This window comes from Canis lupus, chromosome 7 (genome assembly GCF_003254725.2).
Source record: "Canis lupus dingo isolate Sandy chromosome 7, ASM325472v2, whole genome shotgun sequence".
NCBI classification, from domain to species: domain Eukaryota; kingdom Metazoa; phylum Chordata; class Mammalia; order Carnivora; family Canidae; genus Canis; species Canis lupus.
In genome coordinates this window covers 45932435-45958744 of record NC_064249.1, presented here as the reverse complement: position 1 = coordinate 45958744, position 26310 = coordinate 45932435, and the positions used below count along the sequence as shown (strand labels likewise).

Sequence of the window (26310 nt, the reverse complement as noted above, 5' to 3'; positions counted from 1 at the left end):
CAAATTCCAGTATTAAAAAGAAAAGAAAAGAAAAAGAAAAGAGGCTTTGCAGTTTGCTTCCCCACTCCCTCAAAGAGAACACAATAATTATAGTAGTAATTAAAGCAAACCTTAGGGAAGTGGTGTTTTATTAGAGTGGCACTAAATCCACAGGCTTTCTATCCTGGTTCCCTTGTCAACACGTGCATCTTGGGGACAGCAGTCACTAAACCTCTATGCTCCTTTCCATCTGAAAGGTACTTCCCCGCTCTGGGGTGTGTGAGTGTGGATTGGCTTTGAAGAATAAGGCAAGTTCATTGCCTGGGAGCTTTGATAAAGAAGCCTCCTCTTCAGCTTCAGTCCAAATGGAAATAGAGAGCATTTTCATTTGGAAAGTAGAGAAGGAAAATGTGAGCAGGCAGTGGACAGGGAGTCAAGGGATGTGGCTTCAGTTCTGCTTGCAGGACCTTCGGAAAGCTCTTAACCTCCTGGAGCCTCTGTAAAATGGAATGGTAATAGAGAATATTATTTAGCCTTAAGAATGAAGGATGTTCTGACATATGCTACAACATGGATGAACCTTATGAACATTATATTCAGTGAAATAAGCCAGTCATAGACAGATGCTATGGGATTCCACTCCGATGAGGCACGTAGAGTGCCTCAGGTTCACAGAAACAGACAATAGAATGGCAGTTGCCAGGTAGTAGGGGGCAGGAGGAAATGAAGAACCAGTGTTCCGTGGGTACAGGGTTTCAATTTTACAAGATGCAGAGTTCTGTGGATGGATGGTGGTCATGGTGGCACACCAGTGTGAATGTACTTGATGCCACCCTTAAAAATGGTTAAGAAGGTAAATTTTGTGGTATGTATATTTTGCCAAGCGTTTTTTAAAAGATTAAAAGTGGAATAATAATAATCTCTAAAAATTTTGTCTTTGAGTTTGTAATCTATTATGGTTTCTCAGAGTGTGAGGAGTCCATAAAATGAAGAAAGCATTGAAGGCCAACCTATAGGATCCCAACAGATTTGGAATTGAGCCCCACATTTCCATCAGGAGGTGTATTTGAAGGCCTGTCTCTGAGAGGGAGTTGCATACATTTCCACAGAGCAGATTTAGAAGCAATAAGTAGGAGTGACAGGGAGGCAGAAACTTGTATCAGGGTAGGAAAATTTTTCTTTAAAAAAAATAAATAAAAAGGCTGTCCAAGAGAATTGAGCTTCCCCAGAAAGTAGTCAGCTCCCTCTCACGGGGGTGTCTGAGCAAATGCTGTGGTCATGTGCAGAGTCCTTCCTACTCTTGTGGAATGCTGGATGACATAACTCTAAATTGCGTTCCTTTCCAACACTCTGTAGTCCTCTTCTTCTTCCCCTTGTCATTGGCATGAGTGTTTCCTTTCATTCCTCTAAACAACAGCATCTATTACTACAAAAGAGAAAAACAACTCTGGAGTTATTAAGAACTCTGCAGGTTACGTGGGAGTAAATTGAATTATCTAGAGACAGATCAAATCCGCTTGTAAGAAACTGTTTTGTTCTCGGAGGAGTCACCAACTGTGACTTGGACCTCGAACTTAAGGGTTTCCAATTCAGTAAAGGGAAGGAAATCAGCAAAGTCAACTCACCAAATGGGATTTAAGCTTAGGAACGCTTTACCTCCTTAAAATGGCCATATTAACTGCCTGTAAGAAAAAGATTAAATCAGTTACTAAATTGCGGTAAGTGTTATACACGCTTATAACGTTAATCTTTGTGATTAGTGCCAATGGAGGCCACCATATCAGCCGCAGCATCATAATTCTGAGCTAGAGGTGTGCTGTTTGAGACAGTGTGAAAATTTTGTTATTCTTCTGTCTTTAAAAATTTGGCAGCATCACTTATTACAGTGTTGATAACAGGTGCTTTTTATATTATTCTTTGGGAGACAATGAAAAAACTTCCTTGTATAAAGTCTGAAATAAGCCTTTAATATACTCATTTCTTGGGCTGGCCAGTCTTCCTTCCCAAAGTTAATGAGCTGATAATTAAAGTCAGAGTCAGTTCATTCTGAAATAGGCTCAGTGCCCTGAAAACTTTTGGTGAGATGAAATTGAAATTTCATAGCATACTCTGACTACCTTTATCATATTACTTATCCTAATGTTTTGGAATATTTTGATGTTTATCTTTCCCATAACAGACTCTGAGCTACTTGAGATCAGGATTTGTGTCTCCTTCACCTTGGTATCTCTATATAGAAGTACAGTAGGTATTCAGTAAATGAACCTTGGAATGAATAGTGAAAATCTATAATCATCCCCTATGGAGAGAAACCATCCCTGTTGTTTGTAACCGGGTCGGTGGTCGTATTTCAGATGTGATTTCAGGAGCTCTAATGCACTGGGGGCCAGTGTTGGGAGCCAAGAGGGTACTGAACCTAACCAGACAAACTTTACTCTTTGTCTGTTTTACATATTAGGATCCCATGTCAAGTTTTCTCTTAAGAATATTCTGAAAAATACACATGGACAAGTACCTAAACATTGGGAGATGCTTTCATAGTATACGTGTATGTGTGCACCTGTGTGGCGTGGCGTATGTTGCAGAGCTCGGGATAAGGTATAATGTTTTCAAGTTTCTTTACTCAGTTTAACTCTCCATTAAATTGCTTTTCTCATTTGAAGGAATTGGGCTGGTCATAATACAAATTGTTCCATTAGGGATCTGTCGAGACTAGCTAAGGATTTTATTCATATTTACCGAGGTTTTTGGTGATTACCAAGTGTTTTGTCCTTTTCCTTCTAAGGAGATTTGAACTTCCCATTAGTGGATTTATACTGATCACTGCTTAACTACATCAGGCCGTGAATTCCACAAGAAACCTATAGTTTCTGGATTGTTCCAAACCCCACCAAGTATATAGTGAAATGTATTTCACCAAGGACTGTAATGTTGACAGTTGCTTCTGGTTCAAGAAAATCTCCATGTCTGTCATTCTTCAGACTCACAGGGGTGATGCAGTGGTAAGCTAGTAGATTCTTTCATGTCTGCAAAGGGCTGTCTGAAGAGAGATGGGCACTGTGAACTGTGAGGTATAATATACCTGCTGCTGACTTTCTTTAAGGGGCAGAAGAATGAGGTGCATGAGGAGTGCAGAAAAGGAAAAGAAACAAGCCAGAGGGTCAGCTGAATGGTCAGAGCTGTGCCAGGGAGCCTGAAGGTGCTGGGCTTCGGATTTGGTGAGGTGGCTGGTCCAGAAGGGAATTCTTACCTATGAAGAGTTCAGGGGCCACACAGGTGGACACTTCCCGTGGGAACATGGATAGGTCCCTTCTACTTAACACATTTTCGTGTGCATGCGCGTGTGTATGCATATGTGTGTGTGTGTGTGTGTGTGTGTGAGCGGGGGGGGGGGTCTTTACAATTTTTATTTATCTTTCCATGGTAGCTCAACCTCTAGATACTTTTCACTTAGCCTGGAACTGATCTGTACTATTTGGTACTGTTTCTAAAAACCACAAGTCCCTTGGGCACAAAAAAAAGAAAGAAGTCCTGATACGCTCTTCCAACCATATAAGAAGGTCTTTTTAAAGTTTTCTTTTTATCTCTGCGCTTAGTGGGTGGATATTTCTTAGACATGTGTTAATTGGAAGAGACTCACCTAGATGGCTTTGGCTCAAGTTAAGTTATTCTGGAGATTCTAATTTTCTAAGTGCTTCCTCCTTTCCTTCCACCTGCATGGAAGTCAGTGTCTGGAAGTAGGTGTGGGGATAAAAGTGAAAATAGTGAATACAAGATGAAAATGCTTATTCTTCCCCATGACTATTCCTATGAAGAAATCTAGTACAAACAACCCCCAAAAAATCACACATGAAACCCAATTTGCTCCCCACTATTATGTCACAGAAGTTCGGATAGGGCCATTTTTCTGTTGTCATGTAATGGAAAAGGCTGGGGGCTCACTGGCAGCCTTTCAGACACTCATATCTGTACACAGCGGCCGTGAGGATGCTCTTTCAGCACTGGGACCTGATACCACCTACATGCCTGTACACTTTCTAGGCAGCATAAGTGAAGGCACACCAGCCTCTGTGGGCTCTGGATGGATGTTTAATTGCAGAAATTCCAGAATCTTCACTCTCAACCCCACCATCAGAAGGAAAACCTTGAGTATTCCTCACTGCTCATGGGGGTCCTGAATTTTTTTCAAAAGAAAAAGGAAAATGCTCTCCCTGCTTCTTCTTTCCGCTGCCCACAGCTCAGTGAAGAAATAAGACACAAAAAATGTAAATTCTAGGGGAGAGAGACCACTGCTTTGTATTCATACTGAGCTTTCGGTGACTGGTAACCAGTGTGTCCATGAGAAAAGTTTCGATAGAAGTAACTGAGGAAGACGAGAGTAGGAGGGCCTGGTGTCCAGCGTGTTTAGATGATAGACAGCACAGAACCGGAAGTCAAGACTGCTGGGTGAAGGCCAGGAGCCTGGAAATACAACATCTCCTTGGTTTGCCTGAGCCTGGCCGTGAGATGGTGAAGTAACATCCTCCCTTGGCTCTCGATCAGCTTGGTATCCAGCGTGTTCTGAGTTTACCTGTTTTGTTTAATTTGTTTTCATTTACCTATTTTTCATCTGGTACTTGCCTTTGGTTTATCCTTGCCTTTGGTTTATCCTTGTATTCTAGAATTTGGTATTTTTTGTAGCATCCTTGGGATTGCCAGTGGGTTCATCGTTTTTGTCTTTTGTGCTTGGATGATACGTGCAAAGTATTTTAGCTTTTGTTTTTTAGTGCTTGCCAGAACAAAACACTGCCCAGGCTCAATTGTTCATGAACAGCTCACAAAATACTTTGAGTCATTCCCTCAAAAGTTTCGGTGATAACTTACAGATGATAACTATATAGATGTCAGGGCACTCAGTAAACCACATCTTGTCAGAAAGTAAAGGAGACATCATAGAATAGGCTATAGAACAGGCAGTCACATGTTTCACCTAACAGGAGAGTGGTGACGGAAAAAAATGGATTGGGGTTCTCGGCACTCAGGGAGGGTGTGAGGACCTAAGTGTGCCTCCAGACTCTCAGTTGTCACTTGAATGCAATGCAGAGAACTGCATGGTGCTTTGGACAGCTGAGTCGCTGGTGGCTCCCAGAGAGCATCCCAGTGACCTGCTACACACTGGGTGCCCGTCCTGGACCCCTTCCTATAATAACACTCACCTGCAGACTGCTCCAGGGTCACTGACTGCGTCAGAATTGGCTGGCAGCTTTTTAAAAATACAGATTCTCAAGATCCACTCGAACCCACCTCTGAGGGTGAGTCTGGGAGCAGACTCAGACATGCGCGTGAGCTCACACCCTCATGCACACATGATTAAGCTCCCCAGGTGCCCCAGCTGAGCGATTGGCATGGGAAGCCCAGAGGAAACAGAGCTGAGCCTTGGCAAGTGAACCAAACCATAGACCAGCCGTCTCCTTTACTGCTGTAACTCCTTTACTGCTCTGCAAAGGGAGATTTTTCATGTGGAGCGCCCCCACCCCCACCCCCCGCAGACAGAGGATTGGGATTGTCACAGAACCAGGCTCAGGAATGGCACATGGAGCCCCCCATAGTGCAGAGGGTGCAGGGGATGCCATCCATCTCAGGCCTCCCCTGGGGCCCTCCCAGTGGGACCTCATAGGGCTAGGGAAAGTTAGCAGAAGGCGGAGCCAGGGTTGTGCCCTGTGTTTTCATCAGCATGTGACCCTTTCCAGTCTTATCAAAATCTGCGTGGGTATTTCCTGCTGACAGGCCCCTGGAGGTGCAGCGGGAACAGAGGCCGGCTGGGAAGGGAATGGAGGAGAAACTCTGTATTGTGGATTCAATATCAGCTCTGTGATTTCCCCCCCAAGGGATAAATATTGTGCTTTGCAGCTTATATGATGGAACAGACTTCCTATGTGTACGATTCCAGGAAGAGAGTTAATAAAACCTCTTGATACCTTGCCTCCCCGGCAGCCTTTATTTGTCTAGCAGTGAGGCTGTGTGCTGTTCATACAGTACTGGTGTTAGGTTGACATTTGTTTTGACCTTTAAACTTTATGCTTCCTCCTTTGCCATCCTCTCCCCCGCCTGCCTCCCCACCTCCTGTTGTTCCTCAGTGAGTGAGTTTGATCTTCAGCGACCTGGGCTTTTCCAGAGGTTGACTCTCCCAGGCCTGGATTGGGTGGGGTGCAGGCTTTTCCTCTTTTCTCTGTGCAAGGGTCATGGTGTGGCTGTAAAATTATTGTCTGGCGGCAGCACGAGAGGCATTTCACATGTGGGGAGTATGGAGAGTTTTGTTTTTTCTTTAAATAAGAAAAGGAAAAGAAAACACCTCCGAGATCCACATCTGCCCGGGGAGCGCAGGGTTGGGCCTCCTGCCTTGGCTGGAGAAGGCGGGCTCCTCCTCTGGAGTCCTGCCCTGGGCCCAGCAGGGATGGCGAGCCCATCCCTGGGAATGCTGGTGCTTGTCGGGGAAAGTGAACACTCTTGGCTCTGAGGCTCCTTCAGGTCCTGGGGATATTTTCATAAGAGAGTAACCCCAGGTCTAAAGGAAACTTCCACTCTTGGGCAGCCTGATATTTCTGTTCTTGGTCATCCTCCTCAGCTGTTGAGTGCTGTGCTCGAGCTTTCAGGTTTTGCCCTCAGCCTGACCGGCTTTGGATCCAGCTCCATGGGACACTGCTGGACAGCCTTAGCTAGTCTACTTCATGCTTCTTCACCTCAGTTTTCTCATCTGTTTAATGGAACCTGTGGGGGCATGTTGATAATTAAATGTGATAAAACATATGAAAATGCCTAGAACAATACCTGGCATTACATAGACACTCGAAAGATGTTAGACACCCCCCAAAATGTTACGACTTTCCCTTAAGTATCTCCTACCAGAAGGAATCTTCAATTCCATTGGTATTTTCTGAAATTGGACTTTTGGAGGTGACCTGTGCCGTTTTGTGTAAAAATATCCAGAAGAGGTTCATGTGTTCTTTGCTCCTTTTACTTTCTTGGTATCTGTTAAAGACCAGGATATTTTCTCCATGCAGCTCCATGGAATGGATTGTTATAGTCCCTCACTCTCTTTCCATACCTACTCCTACTGCATAAGGGTCCATCATTGTCCATCTATGACCTATGGCAATTTATACAAGATAGCTGTAGAGGCTGCCCCTAGACCTCCCACCTATGGAGTAGACTTGCAAAACTTTTCCCTGCAGGCGTACTTGTGCTGTGAGCAAACTCCCTTCACCACTCCGTTTTAGAGCAAGGACATCCGTGGACGGGATCCACAATAGCCATGACTCTAACCAGTGAGTCTTCGTTGCAGATACGCTGCCAAAGGCCTCATGCAAGGTTGGCCCACAGTCAGGCACAGAGAAAGAGGTAAGAAGGAAGCTCCCGCAGACACTGTAGTGCCGGCTTGGCAGGACCGGGGTCTGCAGGTCTCCTGCCCGCTGCTTCACAGCAGGCAGTACTCTGAGGTTTTGTTTTAGTACATCTTTGCTACGTCAACAGAAATTTGCTTTCTTCTTTCTCCCAGAATGTAGGGAAGTGGTAGTTGGGATGTTTGGAGCCTCACTCTTTAAGTGCTCACTCCTGATTAATGGAAACCCAAACCAGAACCATAAACAAGGAAACAAATATACCCAATCCAACCATTAGGGCCCTGTGGGGTAACTCAGGGTAGCTGAAGAACATGTGGTCAGATCCCAAGTAAGTATTAATTGCTCTCTCTTCCACTGCCCCCCCTCCCTTCTCTGAGGGTGTGTGTTCCTTTCTTTCTTGGCATGGTCTGGCATGGCAAGGTGTAGCTTCTAGATGACTTGTTAACATACTCCTGTCTCCTACCACAACCACTTAGAGGTATCTTGGGACAATATGGCCATTGAATCAGATGAAAAACAAAAGTTTGAGCCAGTTGTAGATCATAGTGATTGAAGGGTAATATGAGAAGGAGGAAGGGAGGCCCAAGATTTATGCACTAATTCCTGGTTTGCTATGGGCTGCAGCTATGGTTTTGAAGATGTTCTTAAAATGACGATAGTCTTACTGCCTCTTTGAACGTAGGTGTGGGTCTCAGAACAGTCAGGTGGGGTCAGTTCCAACCAGAGTGAGGGCTGAGGGCATGGGAAATTGTTCCATGCACAGAACTTTATGGAAACATACATTCCTGACCTATATCCATGGAATATCCTTCAGGAGTGTGTGTCCTGATCCTCACCCCATACCAACCTGAGCATTAGACAGCGCTGTTATGAATGATTGTCACCAGCTATGACATGTATTGGAGATTAGCAAGAGCTGTCACAGAATGTGACTTGGCGGTAGCCTATTTGTGGAGAGGGTGGGAATACCTCGGATTTTGGGAACTTTGAGTTGGGGTTAAATCGAGGGTCTTCTAACCTAACTCCTTTACGGATGCTCTGGAAGATACTCTTCACCCAGATTGAAAATGTCATACAGTCTGGAAGCTAGAATTTGAACCTGTGTCATCTGATCCCAGAGCACATCCTCTTGACACTTAGGCATCCAGACAAATGACATAACCTCGCTATTTGAGTGAGTCACAAGTCTCTAGATACTGAACAATAGATTCATGGGATTCTACATTTTTACTTGGGGTTTATTCTAAGTCAAATCACTTCAAAGTTGGTATAATGCTTTGCAGAAAGGATAATGACAAGGTCCCGGGAGGTAAATTTAGATTTTTTTTTAACTTTCCTGAAAATGCTAATGAAAACCTTGAGAACACTGATACTTTCAAATCAGTGTCCCGTGCCTTGCCATGAAGGTCTCGCCAGAAATTAAAACCTTCAGCAAGTGGCCTGGATCTGTTTTTTTTTTTCCCCCTTTTAACGGCTATGAGGAAAAAAGTTCAAAGCTTATTCATTCAATTTTTTTTGACCAATTATTTTATAAGGGCTCTGAACAAGGTCCTACATATACAAATATGAATAAGATGCTCTCCCTATGCTCAAAGAACCCGCCCTCTTCTGGGAGAGACAGACAAGTGAATCAACATGTGGATATTTCTGTATGACAAATGCAGTTAGCAGGATTCAGAAGGTGCTATGGTAACATAGCTGGGGAAGTCAAGACGGTTTCCAGAAGAGGTAATATAAGGTTATGATGTCTGGACTCCTCTCTCTTTCTCACCGTGTGAGAAAGAATTCACTGCTAAAATTTTGCTTACATTTTTTTTCTGCCATGACGTCTTCTATAGCCTTGTTTCCAACAAATGAATTAAATATAACTTTTGTCCACCTCAGTTTCTGAAATCTCTTTTTCTAGTAGAGGCATACCTTGTTTTACTGTGCTTCGCTTTATTGAGCTCTGCAGAGGTTGTGTCGGCACCATTTTTCCAATGGCATTTGCTCACTTCCTGTCTCCGTGTCACAGTTTGGTAGTCCTTGCAATATTTCAAAACTTTTCATATTATTATGTGTGTTATGGTGATCTATGATCACTGATTATGGCTCACTGAAAGCCCAGGTGATAGTTGGCATTTTTTAGCATTAAAGCATTTTTTAATCAAGGAACATGCACTGTTTTTTTTTGTTTTTGTTTTAGATCCAAAACTATTACACACTTAATAGGCTGCAGGACAGTGTCAACATTACTTTCATATGCATTGGGAAGCCAGCAAATTCACTTGGCTTACTTTATTGCAAAATTGTTTTTGTTGCGGTGATCTGGAACCTAACCGGCAACATCTCTGAGGTCTGCCTATGGTTTTCTTTTACCTCCTAGTTCCTTCACTCAATCCAAGGAATTAAGATGGAGCATAATTTTCAAGTTTAGGTCAGTTTAGGAATTCCCAGCCTGGGAAAGCACCATTTTTGGTCATTTCTTTTGCTATCCTAAACCGAAAAAGAGTGAGGCTTAGAGACTGGATTTAGAATGATGGAAATAAAGATGACCCGTTTTGGAAGGGACATTGAAAGTCACCTCACTGACAGCCTGCATGTTGTACCTGGTGCACCTGTAACCCAGGCAGGCCAGTGTTTTTCTCAACCACCCAGCCAGGTAGGCTTGGGGGGATCTTTGCTCAGACTTCTTTCTTTGAACTTTGATCTCTGCCTTCAGTGCTCAGTTCAGATCACCTCTAGAATGACCCCATCCTGCTTCTGCCTCTTAATTGCCCTCCAACCTTCAATGAACAAGGGCATTTTAACTTTATTGGTGTTTACTTGTATTTCTCTTTTATCTCATGTGGGGTGGTGAGCTCTGGCCATCTACATGGAACTGCCCTGGCAGGTAAGGGATGGGGGGTGTCATTGTGAACAGCTACTGCCTCCTTTTTTTTTTTTAAATAATAAATTTATTTTTTATTGGTGTTCCATTTGCCAACATACAGAATAACACCCAGTGCTCATCCCGTCAAGTGCTCCCCTCAGTGCCCATCACCCATTCACCCCCACCCCCCGCCCTCCTCCCCTTCCACCACCCTTAGTTCGTTTCCCAGAGTTAGGAGTCTTTATGTTCTGTCTCCCTTTCTGATATTTCCCACACATTTCTTCTCCCTTCCCTTATATTCCCTTTCACTATTATTTATATTCCCCAAATGAATGAGACCATATAATGTATGTCCTTCTCCGATTGACTTATTTCACTCAGCATAATACCCTCCAGTTCCATCCACGTTGAAGCAAATGGTGGGTATTTGTCATTTCTAATGGCTGAGTAATATTCCATTGTATACATAAACCACATCTTCTTTATCCATTCAACTTTCGATGGACACTGAGGGTGCTGTGTGGACAGGCCGTCCAGGCTGGGACATTAAGTTAGAGACTTTTTTTAGGACACTTTTGCCACCGACATTTTCTCCTTGTCCCCCCAACCCCATCTCTTTCCCTGGCTCCATTGGATGCCCAGTGTTTAGTACTCGCATTTACCTGTTTCTGATTCACTCCATGGCATAACCCCTGCTTTCCATGAAGATGACCTTTCAGACCCTACCTTGATTGATTTTTCCTAAAAGGCCAAAGAAAATATGATTTCCAACCTACAGAATCTATGCTCATTTTATTTAGCGGCACTGTGAGGTGGAACTGTCAGGATAAGACTCTATCTAGCAAGTTGGAAACTCCCAAAGCCAGAGGGACAGGAAATTTCATGGTAAATATTTAAGCTCCTGGGCTCCAGGGCAATTGGAAAGTGTCTGTTAAGAAGCTTTCCTCTTTCCCTCTAATTCCCTGTATTCATCACTTGAGCTGTGCCATTTGGGTTTATCCTTTATGCCTAAAGAAGTCTTGCCTTTTAACCTGTTAGGAAAAAAAAAGTAAAGAAATATAGGATACCCTAAATAATGCCACAGGGAGATCCTATCCCTGAGGGGACGTTTAGCACTCAGGTCTCTAACTGCACGAATGCATGCACAGATACCCATCTCTGCTGCTGGCCAGCTTCATAGAAGAAGATTCTCGATATATGGTCAGCAGGGCTTGGGGGCTAGTCCTGGGCATTCTGCTAATACTTCGTCTTCTTGTGCTTCTGTTTCCACACTGGCTAAGTGGGGAAGAAAGGTTTTTCCTTAGGCTGTCTCCCTGGAGGCCCAAAAGATAACAGTTAAACAAGGCAGAAAGGGGTACTTTACAGGTCAAAGTTGGACAGTAAAAGTCAGATATAAGGGACACCTGGGTGGCTCAGGGGTTGAGTATCTGCCTTTGGCTCGCATCATGATCCTGGGGTCCTGGGATCGAGTCCCACATTGGGCTCCTTGCATGGAGCTTGCTTCTCCCTCTGCCTGTGTCTCTGCCTCTCTCTCTCTCTATCTGTGTCTCTCATGAATAAATAAAATCTTTTTTAAAAAAAAGTCAGATATAAGTATGGTGTTTCCTCAGTGCCAGCATCTCCCTGATGTGTGATTTGATGTCTTTTCAGCAGGGAGCACTGCCTTCTTTTTCTTCGCAAATACAGGAGGAGAAACAAGGATCAAAATGTGAAATAACTTGCCCAATATCCACCCCCTACTTGTAAGTGCCAGAACTGGGTCATACACTCAGCCTAGTACCTGGTACTTAGTAATCATCCCATCTGCATGGACCATTATGCCATGGCTGTTAGGGTCATCCTCATGGTTATGCTGCATTTGCTTGTGAACCTGACCTTGCTCCCCACACCAGTACCACCCAGTGTGTGTCTTTGCGGCATTGGGAACGTTCTACTGATTTGCCCCGTGCTGGTCTACTCTCTCCCTCAGAGCCATTGCCACCTCTTTCCCCAGGCTTCTGGGCAGGTAAACTGAGGACACGGGAAGCTCCTGGATCCCAGGCAGGAAGAAAGCAGGGGCTTGTGACAAGCTGAAATAGGCACATTTTGGGGCCGGTGATAAAAATCTGATTTCTCAAGCACTTTATTTGTCTGTTGGATCAGAATGGCGCTGATTAGTACTTTCCATGGAAAAATAGAAGTGGGGAACAGCCTTCCCGTTTCTGAACTTGACTTATATTTACAATCTCTGAGCAAATTTCTGGAATTTCACCGACAGATTCCCTGGGGCATGGAAATCAAGTTTCTTGTATGCACGGGAGCTGAGGGGCAGGCTGGCATGCCCTGAGGTGCTTTATCTGCCGGGGGTTGGGGGCCCTCCTTCCCTTCTCCCTGAAGGAGACAGTGCCAAGACCTGAGCTGTTTAGTTTGGCTGAGTTAGGAGGCATTGATACTGAGCTGGCCTTGTATGAAACCCACTTGCTGATTCCTTTCGTCCCAAAGTGGAAAGTGTAATAGCCTCTGGGGGACAGAGTGGCATTCCTCATTTCCATCCCTGTCAGACTCAGCCTGCGGGGTGCAGAGGTCCCCAAGACCCAGAGACCCACTCAACAAACTGTTCAAGCTAGAAGGGGGCCCCTAATCACTCACCAGCCCCTCCTGCATCGAGTTTTTTTCTAGGCATTTTGTAAATGGGCTCAGTGTAGGAAAGTTCATCAGAATTTACCAGTGAGAATTTAGTGTCCCTTGCTTGGGCATTACCTGTACAGAACTCTCAGGGATGGAATCCCAAATATTCGCTCCTGTTAGCATTTGTTTTTTTCTTGATCTCATCTCGTGAGTTTTTACTAAGAAGGCAAACTCCCAAGAAAGCCTTTTTTTTTTTTTTTTTTTGGTTCTGAGGTCAAAAATGTAATTTTTTTTAAGTTGGCAACTCCACTGGTGAGACACTATACTTTCCATGAAGTGACTTGCTTTCGTTCAGTCTCCAAAGGTCTACTCTAGGTTTTGTGCTCACCACCCACCATCACTATCTAGGTGCCACAGAGAAGGGCCGGGGGCAAAACGGTGGTGTTTGTCATTGCTGCCCAAAGCCTGGGGCAGCCCTGGGATCTCTCCTCTGGAGCCCCTGCAAGGACTGAGCTGCCTGCCGAGGTCTATTTACTTAGCCCCAGAGCATTTAATCCTGTTCAGTGTGGGGTGATGTCACTGGGTCAGAGCCTTGGAGCTGGGCAGCCGAGTGGAAGAAGCAGGATGAATGGCTGGTTGAGGCCTGAGGTGTTGGGTGGCCACTGAGCAGTGGCTGGAGCAGCCTCCCGGCCACCGCCGTGTGTTGATTTTGTAGTGAGATCATTACCTTTCCTGGGTTGTTAAATGCAGTTTAATCTTCCTTAAGACAGGGCTGGACAATGTTGCTTTTGTGACTTCAGAGAGTCACTGGACACGTTAGAAGAGGCCGGGTTTCCAGAATTCCATCAAGAGGAAAGCACAGCCCTGTCAGTGGGGGGATGTGTAAAGCTTCTGTTCTCTGGAAATGTGCACGATGTCATCGTCATCAGAGCCTCGTCTCACGCTTGGCGGGATGTGGGGAGGTGATGAGCGTGCACAAAGCCCCCTGCCAAGTGCTTCGAGCTGGGGAAGGCTCGCTTTGGATGGAGCACAGCATAGCACACCTCCAAAACCAGGAGTATCAGTTCCCCGGGTGCAAGAAACACCTCATGCATCACAGATGTCAAAATACATAAACTGCCTTGGTGTGGATTAGTTTCCCTGTGTGACAAAGGCGACTCTGGCAGTTCCTTTTTCTTTTATAACCTGCCATTGGTTACTTAGGGGACAAAGTTGGTGGGAGAGGACAGACCAGGAGAAGGAGGGGGAGAGAGAAGGAAGGGGGGAGGGAGAGAGAGAAGTTTACTTGTCCAGCCTGCCCACCGCTGACTGCAGGGAGACTTTGTAAAGAGGTAGGCTTTGAGGAAGAATCCAAAAACATGCTTAGAGTCTGCGTGTGAGCGTCCCCAGCCCTCACTAAGGGTGGTCACCTAATTACCTGCCTTTACTAGCATCTCACCTCTCTGCTCTTGTGCATCAGGCTCCCAACATACTCCGTTTCTCTCCTACTGCCTTTTATTTCTCTCTGTGGTTATGTTTTATTCTCTCCTTGTCTAATAGTCTAACAAAGTAAAATTTAAATCGTAGCCTCCAAAGATCCTACCAACCAACACTATCTCTCTCTCTCTCTCTCTCTCTCTCTGTCTCTCTCTCTCTCTCTCACACACACACACACACACACACACACACACGTGTGTGACCCCATACTTTCCTACCACACTTTGGGACTGTAGAAGCGAGCTCCCTCTTTGCTCGAGTGGGGAACCCATAGCCTGTCTGCTCCCAGCATGACTGTGCCCAGGTGTGCAGTCATCTCGTTATTGTTATTCAGAAACAAGGAACACTCAGGCAAGCAGAGTTCTAACTCTCCTGGGGAGGCACATATTGCAGGGGACCCGGTTGTGCTCTATGAGGATGATCCTCCCAAGGCTCAGAAAATAGGCATTTGTTCCTCTTCCTTCCTTCAGTTACCTTTCCTAATTACCTACAGAGGAAGAGGACGTGCAGCTGAGAGGTGAGGAGCCCTATGTCCCTGCCAACCCATCCCATTCTTGCCCCTCTGAATTGTGTTTCTCATTTTAGAACTGTCATTTCTTTCTCCCCTTCATCCTTTGGGTACTTAGAATTTTAAATTGTCCCCATCACTTTTTAGGATAATGAATCTTTAATGTTTGTTTTTTCCAAAGGTCCTATTTTTTTTTTTTTTTTAATACTTCAGGACATATCTCCTTGTTTTTGAGTTCCAGAATTGACTGACAAGTCCAGGCTGGAACTTTTCATTCCATTTGTGATTTCGTGGCATTCCTCATTTGAAATGTCCGTGTTCACGCCTTCATATAGTCATTGATCCGCCTGTTCATTCATCTACTCATCCATTCATTCATCTCACTATCTAAAAATGAGTGTTTGTATAACACTGGCTACATATCTGTTGAGTGCTGCTCTAGACCTAGGCCTTACAGTGAGCAAGACAAAACTAATACTGGCCCTCAATGGGTTATAGTTTGTTGGAGAAGAGAGGTTTTAACAAGGAAATGTGATAAAGCTGTTGAATGTAGGACAGAGGAAATAATGTGCTGTGGCAGCCCAGAGACGGCTCTTCCCTAGTGATGAGAGGCACAGAGGTCTCCCTAAAGAAGTGGTGTCCAAGGTGAGAGCTGAAGAGTAAGGAGTCAGCTAGGTGAAGGGGGGTACTAAGTGGGAAGGGACAATCTGGCTGGGTCAAGAGAAGGAGTTCCAAAGGAAGAGGGCGGTTTGTTCAAATGCCCCTGAGGGAGGAATAAATCTGGTGGTTTGGAGGAGCTGATTAGTGTCAGTATGGCAAGCCTGGGGCAAGCAAGGGGAGTGTACTGCCAAGACTGGAGAGGGAGCAGGGGCAGGATGGGAAGAGGAAAGGGGTTCACAGTAGGGGTCTTCCAGGACCTCATCCCAGGGGCAGTGGGCAGTCATTGAAGAATTTAAGCAGAGGAACAACATGACCTTAGATAATTATTTCAATGATTATTCTGTGTACTATGTGTAGAATGGGTTGTAGTTAATAAGGGTGCGTATGAGAGATACGCTCACCTAAATGAAATTCGTAGAGACACGAAAGAATTGGCCCACAGTGTTCTAATTGGCACCACTTCCACTCTGATTTTTTTTTTTAATTTTTTAAATTTATTTATGATAGGCACACAGAGAGAGAGAGAGGCAGAGACACAGGCAGAGGGAGAAGCAGGCTCCATGCACCGGGAGCCCGACGTGGGATTTGATCCCGGGTCTCCAGGATCGCGCCCTGGGCCAAAGGCAGGCACCAAACCGCTGCGCCACCCAGGGATCCCCTGATTTTTTTTTAGTGTATCCCTTTTTTAAACCTCTAAAGCCACAATGTTAAGGTGTGCTTCTTGAGACAAGTGCACATGGGCACGTGTGCGTGCGCGTGCACACATACACACACACACACACACACACACACACTGTGGGAAGGGCCCACATTTTCATTTATGGATCCCCCACTGCCTAGCATAATTTCTGGCATAAGCTGTGCACACTTAATGTTTGCCAAATTGATGAATGAATGAAGAAATTATGTAATTCCTCATTAGACACCCTTTTGAAAGAATATTCCCACTATGGTTTCTCTTGATGTCCAAATGATGTACATGACAGCATGCAAGGGAGGAGGAAATAGTGCAAAAAAACTGAACCAAGAGTCTGGGTTCTCATCCCACCTCTGCCTCTGAGAAGTGAGCAAGTGGGGCCAAGTTGTGGCTTCTTGACACGCTGGTTCTCCAAGTGTAACATGAAGGAGTTGGACTAGAGAAAGCCTATTAATCACCCAGTTTGGGTAATTCTATGACTTAAGACACTGTAATACTGCTTAAATCAAACACAACCCTTACTATTGGCAACCCTCAGCATTTTGAGTTTGTCGTAAAATGTCCTTTGCTAGAGGGATGTCAGAAAACCGGGACTACTTTATCTTGGGGTATTGCCCTATTCCCTTCTGGTCTGAGGGATTAGGGAAAATGAAGTAACTGTTAGGAATGCAGGACGACCTCTACCAGAACATTAGAAGCCACTTAGAGGCAGGCCGCTTCCAGCAGGGCATAGGCAGAGAGAAGGGATTCCATTATGGAGAGAGAGATTTGTTTTCTTCTTTCTCTTCCTTAAAGAGAAAGAAAGGGGATAAAAGAAAAACAAGACCTGAACTTTCACATCCTGATAAGAATTTCCTGGTATTTACAACATGTAAAATAAACTTTTTTTTTTTTTTTTTTTAAGACATGCATTTTTGCTACTTGGCCAACATGACTGTTTTTTGGGGAAAAATATGGCCTTTTGGTTCCAATATGTAAATCAGATGGAACAAAAGAGCACACAATTTTCTTTCTTTTTAAAATATTTGCTTCCCTCACAGGGGAAGGAGAGAAAAGGCAGGAAGAAACAGAAAGGAAGCCGTGTCAAGAGTGCTAACTCAAATAAAGTTTCATGGCTGTATGGAAATTGCCTAGTTTGGGTGTGGTGTTTTTATGCCTGCCAGGACTCCAGAGGGGACTCCTTTCTTAAAGAACTGGTATGGTTCCAGTGGAGAGAGCTAGATAATCTTTTGGGCTAAACTCAGACAGTCAATCAAAGGGGATGGATAGAGACATACTGTGTGCTTTTCCAGATGTCCTAGGGGAAGCAGAAATGCCGTGGACCAGGTCCTCCTCTTCTGCTATGTGGGCAGGGATCCACAACAGACAAAGGGAGGTGGCATGTTACAACCACTTTGTCCTCAGGATAATTACATCTGAGAAGCCCTAGAGGCTTTCATATATGTGACCCCATCTGATCTTATTAGATCCTTACCTGAAAGAGTCTCAGTATACTTCAAAGAGTGCCAGACTTAGAGTCAGAATGCGTAGACTTCTGGGATCTTCCATGAGGCACATAACCACAAAAAGCCTCCATTTTATCCTCTGAAGATTTGCTTTCCTTATCCCTGTTCTCACTCTTCCCAGGATTATTAAAAGGATCAAATAAAATGCTGGATTCGAAATTGTCCCATGAACTCTGGGAAACTCGACAAGTATGAGATATCTTGCACATTGTGGTGGGCAGATAATAAGTGTTCTGCACATTCCGGGAATGAGAACACACTATGTTAATGGTAGCCTAAAGTTCAGAGACTTACACAAGGTCCTGTGGCTTGTCTTTAGCAGAATCCTGGGTCTTCATCCAGGAAGAGGTATTTCTAGTAACCTCTCCCACTGTGGGAGTTCAAATGAAAAGGAAATCAGTGAGAAGTGTTATTCACGAGGTAGATTTCATAAACCATCAAGTGTTCATGGAGGTCCTCAGATACATTTTTTTTTTAAATTCACAAAATAGAAGGGTATTCCACAGCCCAACCAAGGTAGTGGCGATTGTGCTACGTGTTAGAATGTCACTGGCAGTGCCTGGTCAGTGTCCTAAGGAGGGGCTATGTACAAATGACAAAGGCAATGATATTCGATTGTGCTTTATAGTTCCTTTGGACTTTCTTATTTAGTAGAATATTTGATCCTTTCAGAGAATTCCATAATACAGGGAGAAAAGACATTTCTATTACCCTCCAATTTGAAATGCAGGACCTAGAGCCTTGGGGAGTTTAAATAACTTGTCCAAAGTCATAAAACCTGTAAGTGGTGAGTCTAGAGTTGAGTCTCGAGTGTTGAGACTTCAAATTCCTGTCTTCACAGTGCTGATGCCACCAGTTGTTTATATTAAACCTTGAACAATTGGTTTGTTTTGCTTGTATTGTAGATTTCTTGTAGTACATTTAGTCAACCCTGGAAAAGAAGTGGGCAGCTTTGTTCAGGCAGCCTACTGTAGGGGTGTCGAGCAGGGCATCCTGCCTGATGGGCTACGTTCTGGAAAGCCGTAGGCATGGTCTTGCCTAAGTTAGGGTCTTTGTTCTCCTATCTGGAAGATGAATGGGCTGGACTATTCTCTTTAGCTCTAAATATTATGTGTTGAGATACATGGATGAAAGAAACTATAATTCTAACCTTTCCTAAAGATACATTATGGAGAATAGGAGTTTTTCTTCATAGTATGCTGGTTCTAATAATTCATTTTATATTGTAGAGTGCTTTAAATTTTTTCAAGGGCTTGTCCATCTCGTTTCATTCATTCTCACAATATTCTTTAGAGAGGCTGGCCAATGCATGATTTTTACGACTTCGTCTGACCATTTTTGCCTTTCTGTTCCTTAAATAGCCCTAGCCCAGATCTTCATCAGGGGCCTTGGACTTGCTATTGCTTCTGTTTGGAATACAAACAGAATTGTATTATGTGACCTGCTATTATGTGACCTGCTCCGAACTTGAGTTTGGCTCACATGTCACTTCTTTAGAGGGGCCTTTGCAGGTTCTCCCATGTGAAGTCCCTATGGCCCAGTCCTTCCTTGTCATGCTGACCTGTTTTATTTCCTGAAGAATACTTTTGCCCTGAATTGTGAATGTTCTTTGTTTACATTATCATTATCTGTCTCTCCATGCTGGGATTTCAGCTTCAGTAGAGCCGTTTTCCTTGGTTGGTATTGTAGCACAGTGCTTAGCACATGCTGGGAGCTTAATCTTTGTTGCCTGAAATAAACATCTTCTGGGAGATTTAGCAACTTGCCCAAGATTACATAGTCAAGGTGTGACTGACCTAGGACCAGAATTCCGTCTCTCTACTTCCGTATAGCTGTTTCCACTTGATACCATGCAGCCAGAATATATGCATATTTATACCTGGGGATTCCTGTGATGACTCTCGATAAAATTTAGAATGATTGTGAGGCATTTGTGTGAAACTGTGTGCATTTCTTAAGGGAAATGAGGAAATCCCTCAGGCTTATGTCGTTTGGCTTATAATAACAGAACTTTATAATCTGTGTGCTTTGTATATTCAGCATCAATCATCCCATAGTTGTTTAACTCATTTTTAAAGGAAGCTTATTTTAGGAGCACTTTCAATAGTTTTTATTGATGACGTTTGGATTTTCACATATATACACACCATCATGCACACGCACTGCGAGAGAACATAAACAGTGACATATGGGTTAGATTCCCGGTCAAATTGCAGAGATTTTCTTTCTGACAGAAGCTCAAAGGCTTATGCGTGAGACATTAAACACATGAAGTTGCTGGGACATGGCTGTTCCGTCTACAGTTAGCCTCAGAGGTTCCATTACACATATTTCCTTGATGGCCCGGTTTTCTTTCCTTGGTCATCCATGTGAATCTGTTAGTTTACTGGAACTTGTTTTGGAGATCAGGGGAGTTGGGTACCACCAAGGTTAACCCTTATAGTTTATTTACTGCCGTGGGAAGCAAATGGCCTTTTGTTTGCTCTATATTTTTTTCTTTTTCGCATTAAGGAGATTCCCTATGGATGAACATTTTTGAGGGTTGGTGAGCAAGGCTATGTTTATTGACTTCCCAGTCTCTGGACTTTCTTGACTCTTCATTCAGCCTTCTGCTTTTCTATAGAGACCACATGTTATTAATCCATCATTTTAAGACTATTGTCCCCTCTTGTTGTTGATTTTACTTGCGGTTCTTCCCTTCTGTTATCTCTTTATTGAGATAGAATATCCCCAACAGCACATGACATTTCCAGTTAAGGCTAAGTGCGTTCATAAAAGGACAGGTCAGCATTGACTTTTTCTCTTATGTCTTTAGTGACATGCCAGAGTTTTGCCACCTTGGATTTTGTCAGCATGACCTACTCCTAACTGAAAGAGCATTGTCATTATCCTAGAAGCATTCTCCAGTAACTCTCACCCTAACACGAAGTATTACCTCTCTTTGTGCAAGCTAACCACTTTTTAGTTCTTTCTTTTTTCTTACCACTCTCCCAAGAGTTTTTCCCTGTTTTTATAAATGATCTCATATAGCCCTGTGTTTCACAGGGTACTTCTTCCCCTGGATCATTGCTATCTATCTGTCTCATTATTAATTTTTCACTGATGAAGCTTGCAGAGATGTGCCTGCTCACTTCACCCTTTACTTCTGGTCTCTAAGCCAACTTCTAGTCTGTGACAGAGCATCTTCTTTATTCCTTAGAAATGCAATATTTTAGTAATTATTGGTTGATGTCTCTTCCAGAGGTTTTGAAAGCTACAGAGTTGGGACACCTGGGTGGCTCATTGGTTGAGCATCTGCCTTCGGCTCAGGGTGTGATCTCAGGATCTGGGATCAAGTCCCATGTCGGGTTCCTTGCAGGAAGCCTGCTTCTCCCTCTGCCTGTGTCTCCGCCTCTCTCTCTCTCTGTCTCTTATGAATAAATAAATAAATAAATAAATAAATAAATAAATAAATAAATAAAATCTTTTTTTTTTAACCTCCACTGCCCAGTGAGGCTGGAGTTTATAAATAAAATCTTAAAAAAAAAAAAAAAAGAAGAAAGCTACAGAATTGACATTCTTGATTTGCCCTGTATACATGCTTATTGACTCATAAAGAACACGTGCATCCTAAACTTTTTGGGTTAATATTGATATCAGCCCAGATTTAGACCTAAGTGCTAACACACATAGAAATGCAAACATGTGATTTTGGGGCTTTTGGACTTTTTCCCCTAGAATTACATATTTTTCCGTACCACTTGTTTATGGCATTACCATGTTATTCTACAGTTATAAGCAAGAAGTCATTGGCCAAAGCCAAAGGACATGCTATATGGAACTTGGAGGTCATAGTTTTGGACAAATAATACTTTGTGGTAAAGACCAGAGGAAGCAGGAAAGGTAAGACCCCACGTAGGGCCTCTGGGGAGGAGAGAATGTGTTTCCGGCTCTAAAACAACATCAATTTTTTTTTTTTTTTTTTTTTTTAGCAAAAGCAGCTATTCATGGAAGAAAGAAAACTTTTTTTTTTTTTTTTCTGGCATCAGCCAAGTATCCCTTGAAGATTTGAGGCTTTCTCCTTTCCCCCTTCTACCAATAAGAAGTTTAGTGGCACAGACGTAGACCACATGGGACCAGAGGAGTGAGGGGATGTATTGACTTTCACTTGATTTACTCAAGCAATTGAGTTTGTCGGGGGAAATGTGATCTTCTCCATCAGCTGTCATGCTGAAATGCTCATGTCATGCTGTCAATCGCTTTCAGTTTCTGATCCTTTTCTCAAATTTGCTGTCTATCTGCTAGGAGAGCAGAAGAAAGGTACTTTGGGTTCCAAGAAGGGAGAGCATGTTGAGCTGTTACCTGGGAATCCGTTTACAGACTTTGAAGCCCTGTCAATTTAATCATGATGGTGTGCAGTAATGTACAAGGAACAATAATGCTTTTGAAGGTAATTTAGATTTCTCTTTAGAAATGATTTTATTTATGAGGAGATGAGCATGAATAGTTGAATAGTGCCAGGACGAGAAAGGGCACTGCTGTGTAGGCACGCTTGTTACCTTAGTTATGGTGATACAGCTTAATTCGATATAGTACAGTAGCAATAATTGGAAGGATATTTCATTTATATAGCACCTGTCAGCCTGAAGTACTTTCAGAGTCTTCACAAACAGGCACTGCTTTCCCTCTCAGAAAAATGCCGCAGAACCAAAGATGGAATTGAGACAAGCCCCAGAAGCTCTGACTAAAAAGACAACCGAGTGGACTCGTGGTAGACGATGTGGGGACAGGTGCCCTTCACTTTATAAGACAGGTGAATTACTGAAAAGATACATAGAAACTGGGTTTTTCGGGTAGTTAGTTCTTTAAAAGTAAATACTAATACTTTAGGTGTTGGCCACTTCAAGAAAGTTCAGGAAAATCTTTCTTTAGGAAAGGAATGGAAAGAAAAAAAAAGAAACACAACATTTCCTGTAATGTGAATACAGACCTTCTGATCTGTCTGTTTCACTCATTTGACTTGTATACATTTGTTTTTTGAGTTTGTTTTCAAGACAGGAACAGAGCTATGCTTTAAAGATCAAAGATAAAATGCATCCCCAGAGGATAATTTCCCAGACGTCGTCGGGTGGGAAAAACCCCTCCAGTTACTGAAAGAAGTTCACCCTCAGGAGTATAGAATCTTAGCAGAGGGATTGGGCAGAGGGAAGGGGAAGCTGTCTCCTTTTGGAATCTCCTCCCCCAGCAGCAGAACCTGGAGGTAGAGGGAAAGGTGTATCTCTGGGGCCTTACCCAGTGACTTTAGGGGGTAACATATACTTTCTGATGCGTTGTCACTGGACAGCAGCTGGCTTGTTCACTGCAGCGTCTTCAGTGGCAGAGGTACTCAAGCCAGGTCTCTGTGTTTTTCTCTCTGTATTTTTTAAAAGGTTTTATTTATTTATTAATGAGAGACACACACAGAGAGGCAGACATAGGCAGAGGGAAAAGCAGGCTCTCTGCAGGGACCCCGATGTGGGACTCGATCCCAGGACCCCGAGATCATGCCCTGAGCCAACCACTGAGCCACTCAGTCATCCCTCTGTGTTTCCTATTGATGAGGATCCTGTGGAAGGCATCAAGGTACAACTTTAGGTGACTGAGCCATTCGCTGAGTGAGGAGAACAAGCACCCAGAACCGGCCCTCACTCTTATAATATTCTGCGGAGCTTCGAGAGACCTTACCTTTGCAGTATTTTGGCTCCCTGATGATATTGTTAGTTCAGCTAGAAACATTCCTAAGAAGGGAGAGGAATTGTTTATGGAAAATACAAGTACTCCACACTAATTTAATTAGGGAAATTATCAGTCATAAAAATGATCATTGAAACATATGAACAACCCTCCATTCAAGAAACTTATTTCCCCCATAGTTTTTTCCCCCCCCATAGTTTAAAACCAGTCGCTGACTAAGCAAGTCTTAAGGAAGAATCCACTGGCTCTAATATGATCAGTCGTAATTTTTTTTTTTTTTTTTTTTTTTTTTAGCAACAGTGTTTAAGAGGAAAAAGAACGTGGGGTTTATCACTGCCTTACCAAAAATAGCTCTGTGACCCGAAAGAAATCTTTTAATACCCGATTTCTCCACTTTCTGTCTGTAAAATGAAGGACAAAATGGTTGTAGGTGCATTTTCCAGTTCAACATTTCTAAGACTTGAAAACGTAAAACCCAACTCTCCAACTGATATTTCCTTCCTGTGTGTTTCAGCAAGTACAAGCATGCTTTCTTGCATCTGACTTCATTCAGTTTATTGGAGGATGGAGGGAGGAAAGGGCAGGATCTAAGTGTTGGTCCAGACAGTAAGTAGGTGGGGGGGGGGGGCACTCTGGGGAGTCTGTCTGTAGGCTGTGCTCACTTGACTCCCAACTGTCACCCAGAGACTCCTGTCCCGGCCGCAGCCCGTCACCTCCTTGCTCTCTCTCACTCCTGTTTTCCTCTGCTTGTCTCCTTCAAAAACAAACAGCAGATTTTATTTTTCTGGTGATTCTGTTCTTATCTGTTAACAGAGAAGGAAGGAGGATGGACACCCTGCTTTTAGCCGCCAGAGTCTGTCCCAACCTGTATGCATAGTAAACTGACTCCTCCCACATTCCTGAAATTTAGCAAAACCAAGTCTGACACGCCTGGTTTATGTTAGTTTTATTTCAGAAAGTACTTTTCCACACTGATTCCTCCTGATAAGGCCTGCCCGGGGCTGCTTTGCTGGCCTCAGGAGAGTCAGAAGTCATTGTGTGGCAAGCTGTGTGATCCAATTCGCTAGACCAACCCAGGAATGATGTAATTTACTCAGATCTATTCTTCAAACCAAATCTCCACCCATTATGTGATTTTTCTCCCTTCTTCTTTGAGTCCTGGTAGCTGCTGCGCGGATTATGGTTCTAGGATCTCTGCAGGAAGAACAGCCTGTGTTTTATGTGGAAGAAATAGCCACATACCCCACTGTCATTTTTTTCTTATGATTATTTTTACTCCAGAAAGGGGAATATGGGTACTTGGGGCTCAACCTAAACAGCAACACAACCACCACCACCACCGCAACTACAACAATAATAATACAAATCCTCAGCTGAATCTATCTGTTTGTCAAGTGTTACTCATTTCTTTCCATTTATTAGGCACTTGGAAACATGAAAAGCAAGTCGAAGTATGAAAGCATCCAACTTATTAGTCTCACATGAACTTATATTTACAAAGATTTAGTTTCCTGAGCAGAATAAAACGATTATTTATTAGATAATCGTTCATTAATTTTCTCATTTTGATTAATTAGAGCCAACCAGAACTTCTGATCCCTAAGAGCCAGTATAATCATCTAAGATGCTATAAACTCATATACAAGCTGAGAGTTTGGCTGTTTTAGTTGACATGGGCAGCCTCATCTTTGGTACATGTAAGCCTTTCCTGTGCTGTTTGAAGTGGATCCCCACGATCCATTTGCAGAACAGTAAGATCCACGCTCTCCACATTAGCTGCATAACAGAATCACCCTGGGGGCCCTTTTAAGACCTAGGATGGGATCCCTGGGTAGTGCAGCGGTTTAGCGCCTGCCTTTGGCCCAGGGCGCAATCCTGGAGTCCTGGGATCGAATCCCACGTCGGGCTCCCGATGCATGGAGCCTGCTTCTCCCTCTGCCTGTGTCTCTGCCTCTCTCTCTCACTGTGTGCCTATCATAAATAAATTAAAAAAAAAAAAAAAAGGACCTAGGATGCCTGGGGGCGCCTGGGTGGCTCAGTCAGTTAAGCATGGATTCTTGGTTGCGGCTTAGGTCATTATCTTAGGGTCCTGGGATCAAACCCTATGTTGAGCCTCATGTTAGGTTCATCGCTAATGGAGGACTCTGCTTGCGATTCCCTCCCTCTCCCTCTGCCCCTCCCTCTGCTCACAATCCCTCTCTCTCTCTCCCAAATAAATAAAATCTTAAAAAAAAGAAAGTACTAGGATGTCTGGGTCTTACCCGCCCCCCGCCCCCCAGATTCTGTTTAGTTGGCATGAGGGTACTTACTGGACCTTGAGGTTTTTAAGAGGTATGCAGCCCACGTTGAGAACTGCTTAGCCAGAACTTCTTGCTTCAGAGAAGTTTACAGTTTGTTGGGTAGAGTGAGATAAAATGAACATCCCTCAGAAGAGAGTACTCTGAAGAAGTTTGTCACGTGGACAAACTGAAAGAGCATTTGTTTCCTCAAACATATTTACTTACTCCTTACTGTATTTTTTCAGAAAGATTGGTTGAACATCTAGTATGTGCCAAGCAGACACTGAGGACACAAAGAGAGCAGAGCTGGTGAGGGATCTGCCCACATGGAGTTCAAGGACTGCTGGCTTGCCAGTGGGCTACAGGAACTGGTGGCCCTAGAGGCAGGCCTGGCATGATGGATAGAGAAAAATAGGGTGTAGAGGGGCCCTTGGCTGGGGCTCGAAAGAAGATAGGAGATTTGGCCATCACATATCAGACTACCGAGGTGCCTAGAATGTCATGACCTTGGTTTTTTATGAGTTTCACAGTAGAAAATGCACGAGTTCTGATGAGAATAAGAAGATTATGAATCTTCGGCTCCTTCAAAGAGGACACATCCCTTGAGTGACCTTCTTTTCCCATTAATGTGTGATGGCAGTGTAACACATTCTAGAA

The 26310-nt window shown here is 43.7% G+C and overlaps 1 protein-coding gene and 1 long non-coding RNA gene across 2 annotated transcripts in view; one reads left to right on the top strand and one right to left on the bottom strand.

Annotated features, from left to right (window-relative positions):
* Positions 1 to 26310, top strand: part of SETBP1 (SET binding protein 1) — a 358635-nt gene that overhangs the window by 78375 nt on the left and 253950 nt on the right.
* Positions 126 to 3870, bottom strand: LOC112647802 (uncharacterized). The gene is made up of 4 exons (XR_003128475.3): positions 3620 to 3870; positions 1605 to 1661; positions 1304 to 1405; positions 126 to 476 (listed from the first exon to the last, which is right to left on the bottom strand). It is a non-coding gene; the product is annotated as an uncharacterized LOC112647802 (long non-coding RNA).